This window comes from Crassostrea angulata, chromosome 2 (genome assembly GCF_025612915.1).
Source record: "Crassostrea angulata isolate pt1a10 chromosome 2, ASM2561291v2, whole genome shotgun sequence".
Lineage (NCBI taxonomy): Eukaryota > Metazoa > Mollusca > Bivalvia > Ostreida > Ostreidae > Magallana > Magallana angulata.
The window spans coordinates 72,911,144-72,922,058 of NC_069112.1; positions in this window are offsets into that span (position 1 = coordinate 72,911,144).

The following is a 10,915-nucleotide window of genomic DNA, read 5'->3' on the forward strand; positions in this document are numbered from 1 at the left end:
GTAATTCATTGAAGTTGTCGTCATCCGTACTATCGTTACCCTTTTCTCAACATTTTGATATTACTACGCCACCTACCTTAATAGATGGGTTCATCAAAACTTTGCGTACCTCGGCATTACTTAAATTTAGTGCATCATCCTATTTAAATTCTTAAACTACATCTAGCACTAAAAACAAAACACTAATAGCACTAGTTGAACTTTTCAAGGCTGGTATCTTCATTGAATGATACAATCTAATGTACGTTTAATCAAAAGATTTAAGGTTCCATTTTATTTAGAATTTATTTCTTTCGTGCATCCAACAAGTGGTTTCTTACATCATTATGTTGTTTCAACGGTTATACGGTTTCATATGTCCTGCATATGAATAATATCAAGAACGACTGAAATGCATCTTTAATTTAAAAAAAAAAGAATCAGTTAATCAAAAATTATTTGCGCTGGGGATGGATAAACACAAGTCGGAAAGACAAAAGGTATATTTTACAATTTTTTTGGTTTTAAGTTATTAAAGTTTTGATTTATAAATTGAGTATAACGCTATCAAGGTTCTGTTGCAACATTTAAACTTCCCCCTTTTGCCAATCCTCTTCATTTAAATCATTTAAATTGAATTTATATTTCACTTTATGGATTTTAGATGGTTGACAGTTTGTTATTGTCATTTATCATTTATTAATTTATATTATATTTCGGTTATGTTCTTCTTAGGTAATGAATCATATCTAAAACCTTTGAACTTTTGAACAAAACTTTTGAAGAGGACATCTTCTAGATATGCATTGTGGTTTATATAGTTGATAAACGTTGCGCCTTCGTGTTGTAATTTTGATGATTTCGTTGAGTTATTCATATCTGCAATCAATTTCATTTGTTTAATAAGAATGAATTTATTTAGTATTGATTAAAGCTAAATGTTCAAATTCTGTAGCTTGAACGCTCAGAGCCAATATTTGAATAACATAATTGTTTAAAGTTAAATATTACCAAATATTTATACGTATTGAGATAACATAACTTCATAATTTAGAAGGGGAAAAAATATAAAAATTCTATCATATCGATTCATTTTGCCCTTTTAATTTTGTTTCTTATATCAATAAGCATATTAATTTTAAAAACTAAATGATGTATTTTTTAAAATATTTCATCGATAATTGTGCATTTACACTAATTAAAAACAAATAAAAATGAATGATAATACAATGTTCAGATCTAGTTTTGTTTCTTTTATTCGAATTAAAGTTAGAGACACGGGAGTGAATTAAAGTCTTCATACATTAAATCTTCTGATATATATAATTTTAGGAATTGTGTTTTAAATGATGCCTTCCCGTATGATTTTTACAGTAGTAAAGATATGGATTTGATAATCCATGAAATGATATATGAACATTTATTAATAAGTTATTAATGCATTTCAATCCCTATTTAATTATGTCTTTGTCAATCGATATGAATATTAATGCATATCAATTCTACCTTCTGTATAATAAAGAATTCTTATGTTTTGATCTTTGGTAAAAATAAAAAAAAGAGGGGGGGGGGGGGTCGCAATGCTTATAGTTTTGGTAAATATTAAGCAACAATAATATTTTTATCAAAATTGAAATAATTTGATGTTTCATTTAATGCAACATTAGATTTCGAATGCATAACATAACGGGGAAAATTGAAAATAAACTGTTTGATATTAAAGCGGATCATTGTCAGAGTTATATTTAAATTTCCAAATCTTTGTATAATTCATAGACATTTCATGATTATACGTAGGTCAAACGTTTAATTAAAGAAACTCATCTTGAAAAGTACAAATTTATTTTTGGGAAAGCTGATTTATGTATGTTTAATAAACCATCGAATCGGTTATTTACAATATAAGATCTATTTACGCCCAGATATTTGAATTACAACATCTATTTACTATATAATAATACATTCAATTTATCGCAATTATGGAATACGTACATGCATAGTTTAGGTATGCAAGATGCAAAGTAAAAATATAAAGTTCTAAATAATTACGTAAATCAGATCGCTTATAAGATACTAGTGGATATAACAAAAAGAACTGAATTGAACATATTAAACATTGAATATGAGTAATACACTTGGGTTGTCCAAATAATCGTAGTCGGCATCCGGTATTAATCAAATTGAAACTGAACTGCTCTTTCTTTTAAACTGTCCATTATAGAACAATGTACGAAGCTATTCCTAAATTTTATAGATAACAATTTATTTAAAAACACATCTTTGTAATTTTCCAAACAGTGTGCTCAATTCTTATTTAAAGCTTTTAAAAAAATTAAACATTCACCATGAGATATGTGTTTATATTCAATTACTGACAAATCAGTTAGATGGGCCTTCGTGAAAATAATAATCAGTTTGTTATATTCATATTGAAATTTGTGTACAATGTACATTGAAACACATGTCACTTTAATAAATGATTTACTAACTGGTTCCTTACTACTCTACAATGAACAGTGTTGACACATTACCGATTTTAATTCTAATTGGTTAATTTCTCACTTGTACTGAAATGTGTTTCTTTTGTGATGGTGAACACTTTTCCCCAAAAATATAAATCAAAATTCTAACAATTGTTTCCTGAACCAACTTGTGGAATTGCTCTTTTAGTCAAAGAAATGTTTTTAGTTTCACAAATTCTTCGATGATTCAATCTGATTTTGACGATTTTTTCCTGATTGGTGAATCACAACCAATCAAAGTTTATCAAAGTCGATCAGCATTGTATTTTGATTTGAAAGACGTAAAATATTTAATTAACAGAAGCATGCTTTTGTGACAGTTGACATAATTAAAACAGATTTTCAACAAAAAAATTTAAGACAGACGAGTAAAAGATTGTAAAACTTATCGTCGAAGGATGAGGAAAAATGGAATTATTTTTTCTCGATTAGACCTTATTTGTTAACATTTTTGAAGGTGCGAAGTGTTGCTCTTTCTGTAAAAAAAAATTGTTGAAACATTTCCTTCCGATTTCCCTTTGTGCATTCTTATCAGTTGTTCATACTATCATCCTAAATGGTTGTTTTTCATTTGTTTTCTTTTTTACATTTCTGTTTAGTTGATGTTCATGCATAGAATTGCATATTCTACATGTTATTTTGTTTAAAACCAGAATAAACGTTAAATACAGAATTAATGGGATTTGAAAAATTGTTTGCTTAAACTGCTATTTAACAAACATCTTAATAAATTGACTTGGTAAAAATGTCTAGATAATGAACTCAAAATGTGAGCTATCAATGAAGGATATGTATTTTGTGTGGTCTTTTCACTTAAAACTAAATAACTTAATGACCTTTACTGAACACGTTATTTATTTCAAACACTTGTCATATCTCGTTCTTTATTTGTGTGATTTGATAGTTCAGCAATAGATAGATTTTGCTTTTACTTCACCTGTCAGACAGGTAAGGCAGACTAAAATTGCATTGACATTCGATAACGATGATCATATTTTCAAAAGTTCCCTACCTGTTGTGCCATTTATAAATCTAAATCACCAAAAATATAAATATCCTTTTTTTCGTAAATCCTCTAGTATCATTTTCCTTCGACAGATGGCATTTATTTGAATTCAGTTTCAGTCAAAATATATCAAATTTGATTTGTATGAAAATAGTATTGTGGACCATAATGAAGCTTTATATTTCATGAAACATGCTGTCATAAAATTATGTGAATGTCTGTTTTTTAGCGTATTGGCCATCGGTTATATTAGTACATGTACTAGTATTTATTTACTTCAAAACTAATGTATTTGATTCTACATTGTACCCGCTATCTAGTGGGGCTTTTTTTTTACATAGAATATTCTGTGTAAATAAACTTTGATTCTAAAATTAGTCTCTAGGAATTAGACACCTTAAATAAGTTGGATTTATTTTATTCATGTTCAATATTTGTCGCGATCTTATATAGAAGATCAATAATGACTTTTTTCACCATTTTCAATTTATTGTTTTTTTTTTATTTCAAAAATTCTATCATCGACTATCATAAGGGACGAACAGTAAAACATATTTTGAGAGCAAGGTTCGATTAAAATAGTATTACGAGGGGTTTTTAGTGTGATAAACATAAGAATATTCTCTGATTGATTTGGAATTTTACACGCACATATTTTGATTTCATACGTGCATTAAATCCTGACATGAGAAAGGTCTTTTTTACCTGATTATATTTAGTCAGTCAATTCTTAGAATGACGTTCATTACTCTCATTGATTTTTATTTATGTTTTAAATATTTCGAAAAAAAAAAAAGCTTAAACGTATTATGCTTTTCCTGAATTAAAAAATGCATTAGAAATGCATTATTAGAATTTAAAAATAAAACTTTTTTTTTTTATTCTATGCTTAATTTTTCTTCCTTTAAATCACATTTTAGTTGTTTAATATATTCTCATAAAATGTGTCGTGCCGTGCCGTACCGTATTCTGAGCATGCAATAAAAATATTTGTTTTAAATGAGGTTTTCAAATATTGCATAATATTTACTAACATAATATTGAACTTATTTATGCAAGATTTTTCTTTAATCCAATTGAATGGTATTTGAAGTACACATTATAGCACTTTCTATAAGTATTATTTTTATGAAAAACAAATACAAAAAACCTTTATCATGCAAAGTACTCGTGCCTACCAAAAAAGTTATTTTATTCATATTTGCAATTGAACTATTAATTAAATAGCATAAAAAAATATATTTTCTCAAAAAATCACAAGAAGCGTGGTTTTTTTTTATGATTCTAAAAACCAACTTACCTTTGTCCAAAAGGGAATAACTGATTTTATGTTCTTGACAAAATGACACTTTAAACGATCTAACCTGGATATTCATATTTGTTGATATTGGAAATCCGATATCTACACTATCCTATTTTTATACATGAGACATTTGTACATGCATGGGCCATAAGGGCATCAACCTTGATTATGGACGTAACAATTTTAAAAAATGACTATTTTAAACGACATTACATCTTTGTTCATATTCGTTGATGGTGCGTGTGTTGGAGATCCTATATGGAGAATATTCTATACATATATAAAGGCGGTACATGTAACATAAGGTAACAACCTAAATACAACAACTGTGTCCTAAATTCTGGACCAAAGTATCGAGTTTTATTTAGGAAAGATGTTGAACAGGTTTGGTTTATACTCTTTTTTGCAGAGCTATACTGGAAGTTGTAATTCCGCGTCAAATTCTAACGATATTTTTACAGAGTTGGTTAGTTCTTAAATTATATTTTTGTATATAAAGTCTATTTTAATACTGAAAATTGTGTGCTTATACCATATAATAGAAAATGAATTTCTCTCAGTATGCAAGCTTGTTAGTTTATATGATGCCTATTTCAGAAGAGAATATACAGCATTTTCAAGAACAATCAGTGAATCTTTAGTAATCTCAAATTCATTTTGCACTTTCTGTGGTGATTTTTCCCCTTTATAATGCATATATGTGTAATAACGTTTTAAATATAGTGTCATTAAGGAAGGCGTAGTAATACACAGTGTGTGAGACGGAAAGATATTACAAACATTGTTGTCTTTGACCAGCTCTAGAGTGGGAGAGGGGTTCTCCGAACCCACCCCCTTACCGCCGGAAATTTTAAATTGTTTTGATTCACAGTGTAAATTTACCTAAAAAAGACATACCCCCCCCCCAGGGCAAACACAATTAATCCTTAGACTTCCTCCCCCTGGAAATATTATGTCTGCCTTTAGCTATTTTTTTTTCGGTGCCGATCGATTTTATCTTTCTTTTTGGTGCAAATAATTGCCGAAGGTTTGTTTATATATTTATGATATATAGAAATTCTTTCAACACAAATTTGAAAATCCCAACGACAGAAATATTAACGCTGACAAATATTAGACATAATAATTTACCATACATAAATCATGATACTTTGAATTGAATATTTACCTTTTATGACTTGTGTATTTATGTAGCAATGCGCTTCGTTATTATTCAGATATTCATAGCTTTTTCTTGCGCCCCCTTTTGTTGCGTAATTTTCCGCTTTAGGGAAAATGTTGTCTTGAGTAAATTAAGACATACCGCTGAGTAACAGGTGCTTGTACCAGAGGAAATAGGGGAAGTGGTATTTTGCAAAATGAAATGAATTCTACACGAGACCAAATATGAAGGACTTTTATCGTATTGTTTATGCTAAAATGATAAAAACGACACTGTTCGAATTTCGCAATAGCAAAGCCCTTTTGAACTCAATGAAGACAATGAATTTGTTCTCTGTTAAATTACCTTGGCTATTGAACGAAAAAAATTATTACATATTAATCTATTAGCATAAACTTACAGATTTATCTGTTGCATGAAGTCTAGGAAACATTTAATTTCAATATGGAAAGCATAAATTACGGAAGAAGATCGCTTTTAGCATGCTGTTGGAAAATACAGTACCGATCAGACTCAACGTAACACCAGACTAAACCACAACTAAACCCCGGGTTTACTTTTGGGGTTTACTTGGGGTTGACTCTGGGTCTGCTTTTTGAATTCTCCCGTCCTCTTTGGGTTTACTTTGGGTTTACTCAAGATTTGCTTTTGGGGTCAACTGTATGCAGTGAAGTGGAAGCAGACCAGTCTTTTATCTTACCATCTTACTGCATGTAATTCCTGTCCCTTGTATATTCCGAATATACGTGTAGCATTTGCTTTCAGGGGTATACTTCTGATCGGGGTTTACTCTCTTTGTCCACTCTGGGTTTACTTGGGGTTTACTCTGTGTCCACTCTAGTAAACCCGGAGTAAACACCGACGGCAAACCCAGGGTTAAGTTGGAGTTTACTTTCTGTTAGGTTGTGCCTGATCGGTACCTTACCTTTTTTATCACCGGTGAACTTAAAATTCATTTTGCTATTTTTTATATCTTAAGAAAAGATCAAAATGCATTATTCATTTCACTTCTTTTTATTTAAGAGGCAATGCTTCTGTGGTAAATTATAATTTTTTAATAATTTATCATAGTTTTAAAAATGCAACTACATAAGTACATGTATATATGTAAGATATTTCCGATAGATAATTTTTGCAAAAAAAGAGAAAGGCTGCAGTTTAGTCATGAGTCATGATTAGACGAATATCTGATTAACAAAATCCTACATGTAAATGTTTTACACTACTCGTCTTTGTTATCATTTATATCCATTTATGCGTTCAAGTTGTTAAGGAAATATTATTGAATGTATATATCTAGGCCTATTCAGTCATTGTTTTCTTTAATAAGATTCCCCTTGATAATATATATGCGTCATGTAAAGCTACTCAGTTTATCTATGTCATGTTTATGCATACAAAAATGATAATGACGACAAGTTAAAAAGTCTATAAATATAACATCCTTGACTGTCCAGACAATTTGAATATCGCTTGTTTGACGTATGTTATTGGATGTTTTACGTCGAATTATTAAAGGGGAATATGCGTGTGCGAAAAATGTAAAATTTTAAAAAATATATATTATTTAGATATAATATATAACTTGTTATTCAATTCATCTATATTACGATTTGTGACACCTATTGAGAAATTTAGTATATGTTTTTTTTTCCATTTATACGACAATGTTAAACACAATCTGCCTAAAACTGTTCTAAAATATCTTGTAATTAATGGTGCATATAATATTGATATACTTTTTTATATTTCAGGGTGTTGAACGATCATGATTAGAACAGCCCCGTGAATACACAGACCAATCAGACAGTCAGACATGGGTCATGTTGTAAATTCTGAATTTACTGGGTGGATGTATATATATATTTACAAGTTGTCATGTTGTATTTTTTTTATTTACATTGTACATGTACATCCGCTCTGTAAATTTAGAATTTACAACATGACACGTGTATACATTTCTATTTACTTCATACATGTATTTAAGAATGTAACAAATGTTTAGCAATTCGTGAATTAATAAACTGCATTATTTCTTTGTTTGTTTGTTTGTATTTTTTTTTTTGGGGGGGGGATACATTTTCATTTCTTTTTAGTTCTTTTAAGCATTTTTAAAGCGATGTGGGATTTTAACACCACATTACTGCATGATACTAGAAATTATATTCCTTAAATATTTTCACTTTCAGATATTATATCTAAAGTACTCTCGAATTGTAAAAAAAAAATGAATTGAAAATGAAACTTTATGGCCTATTTCTGAAATGATCATATCAAGATAAATGCATTAAGATAACGACTCAGCTTCGATTTTGTTTACTTGTTTACATTTGTTTTTCATGTAATATTGTGTTCAAACATCAGTTTGGTGACTCAGTCAGGCAAAGTAATTGTTCTGCGTTTCGCTAGTTTTGATCATAGCGAGCGTTGAGGCTCATTGTAGCTTTTTACTGGTCTCATATCGCGATAATATTAGATCGCATTTCCTCCATGTTCAAAGTACACAATAAAAAGTCCATGGCCAAACACTGTATGTGCTAGCACTACAAAGATTACTGTGAGGATCTGGAATGATTATAGACAAGATTGTAATTTGTTTAAGTAAATCGAAATGTGTTATTTTATTCAGCCTTCTTTTATGAAGATCTAATTAATTTTATTTAAGACAAAATTAAAGTGTGTTCAAACTGAATTTCCACACATTTTAAAAAATAAACATTTGATTATGCCTGTTGTAATATCACTGAAATTGAAACCGCCATTAATATGCCCAATAATAGAGTAATGTTTGATTTTCATGTTATCTTTAACACAATAGCTTAATGCTAATTATGACACATTATTCATTTTCAGGGTTACTTAGGCAGTAAATGGTCCACTGAAAACACTTCTTGGGATGTTGATAAAAAGTAGGTACTACAAATGTATATAAATATTTCTTTTACTCACTAACTTCAACTTCATGCATAGTTTGTTGTTTTTTAATATCATATTGATAATGACACTAATGTAACCTATTATAATAATTTGCATTGATATCTATTGAAATGAAATTTGAAATTGATATATATTCATAATTTCAGGTATTGGTTTTCTTATCAACTGGACTACCTCCTAATATCAAAAAGACAGAAGAGAAGAACATGTAGTGTGCAAAAAGAATTGTCAATTTCCATAAATTACACATTATGACTGAAAAATACTAAAAATCAGAAAACACTAGTCTTGTTGAACAGTTTGTCACAGAAAATCAATCTCTATAGTATTTGTAAAGTGGATTATCAAAATAAATTCTTGATAATATTGATATATTGTTTCTTCTTGCTTTCTTTAATTAGTACTAAAATATCAATTATGATTACAAGTAAACCTGATTATACATTAAAAGAACTTATTCACCAGCATAGTAACATAAATTATTATGAAACATAAATGTGTAAATTACAAACTCAACACTTACACCCCCCCCCCCCAATAAAGGCAACTGATGAAGTTATGTTTTTCCAATTTCAACAATTTTATAATGATGATTGGTGTGAACAGAAACAACATTTTAACATTATTTTAGTGAAATTCACAGCGTTAAATTATTTTAAGAATGAAAATTAAAATCATGATCTTAGTCAGTGTTGCGTTTGAATTTCACGCAAATGACGCTGAAAGTGAAGTGGGTCAGATAAAATGCAGTAGTGCAAGGGCATACACTTGATCAAATATATTGAAAATTTCCATGTCTTACCATTGTATCCCCATTATACCAAAAAGTGCTGGGAGCTGTATGAAATCGCCACGCATTTGATATAAATAAGTGTTAATTGCGGGAAATCCCTGTAAATTGCTGTTCATACACTGTTTACATTGAATTTAATAATTGTTCTTACTTGAATATTTTAAGCTCCCAGCACTTTTCGAAATTTTGAAGGTTCATTTTACAAGTTAGAAACAGAAATAACTATATTTGTTTATGTTATCAATATGCCCTTGCACTTTGCATTTTTTCGTATTATCCCTGGTTCATCTATTTTTAGCAGTATCACGTGACAGGGTATTCCCAAGAGACTCAAAAATTGCTCATCCGATAACAAATTATTTAATTTGTATAATCGATAAAATATCACTTTGTTTAACAAATGCTTGGAGTAGAATACCAAGATTGTTCAAAGGCTAACATTTTATGTGATAAATATCGCTATTTTTGTATGGACGCCCTTAACATAGCTGAGGATTCTTTATACTAAATATCTTAACAGTAGTTTTGAAAAAATTACATGAAGCTGCCATCGCAAACTAGTACATGTCTAGTAAAAAGAGACACAACTCGATCTGAATGACATGAACATATAAGGCGAAAAAACTCTACCTGGATCCGCCGCATGAGTTAATTATCAAAATCAAAAAATCTACAAAACTGTGCAAAACGGAATGAAATTTAGAAGCTGGGACATATGTTGGCCCCTATTCAATACTGATGGGAAAACGAAAATTAGGACCTACATGTACTTAAAAGTTGGTCCCCTCCTTATATTAGGAGGATATGTTGGTGTCTCTCTGTTTAATGATCATATAGATTCAACAGCATTTTAATCAGACAAACGTTCACGTCTGCTGTAAATATCACAATAAGTCGTGATAATAAAACTTGTACTCATATTAACAGAACTTGTATTAAATGCACTAGCTCGATCCGAAATTACGAAACAGTCATTATCAAAACGAAATTAAAAGTTGTTGCAATCATTTAGTATCAATTTCAAGCAACCCCTTGGCAATTCATTTTTCAATTCACATGATAAATTGGTCTTTCAATCTCCCCGCGCGGGGGTGTTAAGGAAGCATATGGGCAATATGCCGTCTTATTTTGACTGTTTTATTCAAAATCGTGAAATTAAATAATTATTTTGAATAAGATCAAAAACTTAGTATTATCCTTTAAAATAGATGTC